Source organism: Rousettus aegyptiacus, unplaced genomic scaffold, assembly GCF_014176215.1.
Source record: "Rousettus aegyptiacus isolate mRouAeg1 unplaced genomic scaffold, mRouAeg1.p scaffold_m13_p_3, whole genome shotgun sequence".
Taxonomy (NCBI): domain Eukaryota; kingdom Metazoa; phylum Chordata; class Mammalia; order Chiroptera; family Pteropodidae; genus Rousettus; species Rousettus aegyptiacus.
Genome location: NW_023416306.1, coordinates 92,494,023 through 92,500,233, shown reverse-complemented (window position 1 = coordinate 92,500,233; position 6,211 = coordinate 92,494,023). Strand labels below are relative to the sequence as shown.

At 31.1% G+C, this 6,211-nt stretch overlaps 1 pseudogene; it reads left to right on the top strand.

The window, feature by feature from the left end:
* The first annotated feature begins 5,849 nt into the window (after positions 1-5,849).
* LOC118600864 lies at positions 5,850-5,968 on the top strand (annotated as a pseudogene).
* The last annotated feature ends 243 nt before the right edge of the window (positions 5,969-6,211 follow it).

Here is a 6,211-nt window from a genome sequence, read left to right as displayed (position 1 = left end):
ATTTACAATAGCATCAAAATGGATAAAATATTTAGGTGAAAGACATACAATGAAAGTTACAAAACATTGCTCAAAGAGATTAGAGAAGATACAAATTAAAGAAGACATACATTTCTAAGCATTTCAGAGAAATATGGATAAATTAAAACAAAACGAGTGTTTATTTTACCATCTTTCATTCACTAAAAATAGATAACTTCCTCTATATAAAATTTGAATAATTATATATAAGCTAATTGAATATGCTTTAAATATTTTGAATTAAAATCTGTATTTAAAAATCTCTCTATATATATAACTAAAAAAAGTCCATCTCTTCCCTTCTAATTCCCAGTGTTATGCAATTTCTTTAAGGCAACTCTATTGTATCAATGTATTAATTGTATCGTTTAATATTAAATGCACATTTAATCTAAAATATCAAATCTAGTAATCAAAATGGAGAATTATGTGCATATTTTATAAGAAATATCACATTTCTTCACGTGAATATGATTAATATGTCATCATCAATTACATAACATTAATGTGTTATTGATATTTAATACATCACTAAATTTAGATTTGAAATGAAAATGAACTCACTGTTTTTTCTTCCTGAATCTTGTTTTCCACTTAAATATCTTACTTTTCAAATAAATGCTTATTCAAATATATTTTTGTGAATTTTGGATATATAAAATTTTATTTTTTTAATAGCATTATGCCTTGCCTCAACGATATACTGAAGATAAAATACAACAGATATAAAATGCTTTCCTTACAAAAATGACATGTAAAATCAGGAAGAATTTAAGAGATAATGTAATAAACTAAATGATCTACACTTCCAATATGGTTTTTGGGGAAGATGTTAGATTGCAGAGAAAATATGTCAACAAAGTTCAAAATAAACACAATGCCCGTAGCTTAACACTAATAGTAGGAACCGAAGGAATCAAAAACAAAAACAAAAACCATAAAATTTCTGTTATTTTCTTTTGGTTAAGATTCCAGAGTCTCATTTTCCAAACAGAAAGTATTATCTGTATCTGAGTATATCTTCCCTTGATGTGTCATATGTACTTTATCACTGGATTACTTCGAACCTTTATTAGCCTTAAATAGGGCTCTGTAAAACAACAGCAACACAGTTTCTTTAAAGTACAGGTTTTTTGCTATTGAAAATGGAAAATACCCCTTTAAATATTAAATATTCATAATAAAGTGAAACCTAAAAACTTTCAAACGTAACATATGTGACTATAAGAGATTTGTTGAGGTGAGCGATTCAGTGACATCACTAACAGACGTTTCTTTATAACTTGGTACCGGGTATTATGAATTTATATTGATATAAAGCTCAGTGCAGGAACTTAAAAGTTGAGACATGTACTCATAATTTATTAAAAACCATTATGTGCCAGGAAATGTGATAGATAATCCATCCCCTAAACACATGTGAATTATTATATGCAACCCCTTTTCAGTAGATGGAGACTTCTGCTGAATCCACAAATACTCCTTTGAGACTGAATAGGAAGTTTTTGGAGCACTGCTATAGTCCAGATATACCTATAAATGAATTAACTTTACACAATATAATTTTTGTGTGGAACCAAATATTATTATAATAGCAAAATTTCTATAATAGCAAAAGCTAGAAATAATAACCAAACTCAGTTTTATAATCATATTTTATTCTACCACAAAGTCTACCTGTAATAAATCTAAAAACAAAGTATTACAATTCTATCTAGATAGGTAAAGATAATATAATAAATCTCTTCCTGAATCTTCTAGTGTTTGAAGAAATCACACTCTAACTTACTTGTTCTAGAAAAGAACCAATCTAAAAAATGTCATATTGTTAGAATTAGAACTCGACACACAATAAATAGTTAAAAGTTTCATGTAGTAAGTAGTTATAGTACATGAGGTTTTTTCACACTAATAGAACCTGAGAGTAAGAAGAGACCTTGTAAACAGCAATTTATAAAAGACTGATAGTAATTAACTTTATACAATTTTTAATTTTGTATGGAACCATATATAATAATATTTCTATAATAGCAAAAGCTAGAAATGATATTAAGTTCTAAAATTTGGTAAAAATTAAATGTATTATTAGTAGAAGCAATATTTTAAGATATTCACTTATAAAACATCATATTAAAAAATATTTACTATTTAGAAAAATAAAATTAAAGTCTGTACACTGTAAAATTAATTCTTTCTTTGGAGAAAGAACATAACTGCAGTTTAAGAGACAAAGAGAGGTAGAAGAAGAGGTATGATTTTTGCTTTCTATGTAATTTTCTAGTTTTTTTATTTTCAAAATGTTTATATTTTTATTTGCTTATTATTTTTTACTTTTAAAATATGCTTATATGAAACTATATATCACATGGCAATAAGATAATAAAATATACCTAAATTACAAGAAATTTATTAAATAAAATTCTAAATAAATGAGATTGAATACAAAATAGATATGTGGTGAGAAATCAATAAGAATAACAGCTAAAATGTTGGCGGAGAAAAGTAAAAATTAAAAACTAAAAATAAATTAGGAACTGAATAATAACTTTTCTTTGTATTAACAGAGAAGCAGTAATTACGATTTAGAATAAAGAATATATAAATACATCATTTAATAATCAAAGCAATATTAAGTAAAACAGAGAGATAAAAATACGATTATTCACATATATCATAGAAATAACTATTTGAATATAGTATTCTTATAGTGAACAGTAACAGACAGTGATATCAGTTTTATATTGGCAAGCCAGTTTACAAGATATGATAAGCTGATTCTGGCACTAGGTTTACTTATGAAAGAATGAAGGACAGGAAATGCAGCATTTGCAGCATCAAGATATAATGTACAGCATAATGAATGTAGACAATAATAATGTAATCATACAATGTGATAAATATGCTTCACTAATCCCATTACAATATATATGTATCAAAGAAACAAGCCGTATGCATTAACCTACACAATGTTACATGTCAAATTTATTTTAAAAATAAATAAAAAATCTTCACCGATCATCCCAGATCAGCTTCTAGTTTATACCTTGCATGAGTGCACTTGGTTACAAGAAGTGAGGCTTATATGGAGGGAGGCACCTCAGTATAAAGAAATTGTACTTATGATATATTGCAAGTACTCCCAAATAAATTGATATGATTTGAATCCACTGATGATTAAGGTGAATATGAAAATATGATGTAAATTAGGATGCTAAATTTACTTATTTAAGCAGATAAAAATAAAAATGATTTTACCTGAAGGCAGAGATTTTTTTGCCTGACCACCACCAAGGTCTCATGCCATGGTTAAAGTTGAGAGAAACCTAGAGGTGATGGGCTAAAGCTTTTAGATATTACGAGATATAGAATAGAATTAGACTTTATCTATGGTCAATATTAGAGCTTAAAAGGTTGTAAGGAGTCTGGCAATGCTATGGTAGATGGTAGCAGAGTAACAATAAAGCTACCATTAGGGAAAGGGGAAATTGCTAGAAAGTTCATTAAATAATTTGAAATTATTTAAAATTCATTAAATAATTTGAAAGGATAATTTATGATTAGAAACTATTCTCATTATTGATTTATAGTCAAATGTCAAACTCTTTGTCCAGTTATGTAACTTCTTACAATTTTCCAAGCCCTCTTCTGTGGTAAATATAAATCGAATCCCATGAAAACATATGGGTCTTACTTGAGGAAATGGTGGAAGGAGAGAAATTATTTTCTACTAATTGTTTTCTTAGAAGCCCCATCAGGCAATCAAAAAAGAAAGGATGCCTCTTGGAACATGACTGTCACTTAAATAAGTTAGTATACCTCTCACAAGCCAGTGTGAGATGGCTCCAGAACGTTGTAATGGTAGATATTTTTTCTCAAAATGAAATAACCTTTAAGGAAAAGTATAAGTATACTGCATGCAGTAATCAGTTGGGAAGATGTGACTAGGATGTTTCAGAGCTTTCCCCCACCAAAAAGTGAAGTTATACGTACTATATTTCTTATCCTATATCCTTTTAAAATCCTAAGTACACTTATGGCTAGACTAAAGTACACTTTTTTTTTTTTTAATTTGGTATTTAATCTAAATCTGAAACCAGTTTGTGTGTGTGTTTGTGTGTGTATGTGTGTGTGTTTATGTATGTACTTCCTATACCAATGAGTAATTCTTAGACACTAGCAGAGTGCCCCAGAATTCAACTCAATTCAGACACTGTCTGATGCAATGGCATCAGATTCCACAGGTAAAGCTCTCCCAGAAGATGACCCTACACTTCAGATACCTGTCACAAGACCAGTTTTGTACCTATACTTCTGATTAACTAGCTATAAATCAGATGTTCCCACGACTCCCTCATTCGGTTTAATTAATTTGTTACAACTGCTCGCAGAATTCAGGAAATCAGTTTATTCATTAGATTACCACTTTATTACAAAAGACATTAAAGGCTATAAATCAATAGTCAGATGAAAAGATGCATATGATGAAGTCCCAAACAAAAAAGCTTTTGTTGTGGCACTTAGAGCCCAGCATGGTGAGACTAAAAATTCCACCTCCTCTATTCAGGCTGGTTCTCCTGGGAATCAGCCCCCATCTTTAGTTGCTTTCTAAAAGTCACCTTAATTAACATCAACCCAATTTTAGTGGAAATGGACTTATTATGAATAACAAGGCCCCCACTTCAACTTTCAGGACATGAGGACCAGAGACCAAATATTAAAAAGAAAGTTGCTCGAATTGCACTTATTGCTCAGGAAATTCCAAGGGTTTTGGAAGCTATGAGCCAGGAATTGTGGATGAAGACCAAATATATACATGAAACATATTTTAGTCATACAAATAATATAATAATCTAGTAAAATCCTCAGTCTACATTGTATTTTATGAATTAGACAATTACAATTATTAAAACAGACAAATATCTTATACAGTATAAATTTATTAATTTTTAAAAAACATGTACTCATCTTTAAACAGCAAGATTAAAGAGACACAAACAATAGACAAGTTTAAGTAATTTCAATTGGAGAATATGACATTAGATCAAAAACTTGATGCAGATTAGGGAGTTAAACATGTGATTACCTCAAGGAAGAGTATTTCAGATGAACGAAGTGTTACCCAAGAGTTCATCCACTTCTCCCTAGCAGAGACAAACACTAGACTCCAAGATTGTAGTGGAGACCGACTGGCTGTGTTATTATGAATAAAGCCACCATGAGAACAGGAAGCTAATGCTCAAAGGCCTGACTCCTTAACCCAGGTTACAGGACTGGTTTTTAAGGATATAGGGGGAATAGTTACGTGATGAGCTTGCCGGGCAAGTTTTAATTGGAGGATCTTGGCCATTTATGGTAAGGTGAAAGGGTGTTAGCATCAGATCTTCCTGGCCTATGCACTCTTCCTTTCTGAAAATGTTCTCATGCTCAAGTTCTAGTTATATGCTGATCTTTTGGTTCCATATGTGTGTGGGAGGCAAGACTTTGGTTCTGGTTGCAGCTGGAGGTCAAAGTTCTCTCCATTGGGCAGGTTCGTGCTGCCTGACTTGCAGTTTTGGTCTGTTGCCTCTGAAAAAAAAAAAAAAAAAAAAACAACACCTCAGTATCTCATTAAGCAGGATAGGATTGTTCTGAGCTGATTCTATGGTTACTCACTGCTCGGCAGTGAGGATGCCACTGTGGCTAAAGTGGATAAATCAAGGGATAATTATAAGGATATGATCCAGCTTAAATTAAAATATAATCAATCAAAGAATGGATTAATATTAGCTATTAGAGAACTGGAATGAAGGACAGGACCAGTTAGAGGCTACTTAAAAAACTCAGGTGAGGTCTACTGGCATGTCACCCTGAATTCTCCCTATCTCATCTGATCTTGGAATTTTAGCAGAGTTGGGCCTGGTTAGTACTTGGATGGGATTCCACCTCGGAATCCCAGGTGCTGTAGGCAAAAAACAAAAAGAAAAACAAAAAAAACACCTCAAGTGAGATGACACTGCTTTCAGCAAGAACTGAAGCAATGCAGACTGTGAGAAATAGTTACATACTGACTATATTTGAAAAGCAGATGCAATAAGAGCAGCACAAAAATTTACTGAAGAATATGAGAAAATCATATGAATCTATTAGGATTCTAGCTATCATGAGCAACTGGAAGGAATGATCATTAATTGAGATGGAGAAAAGAGTGGGT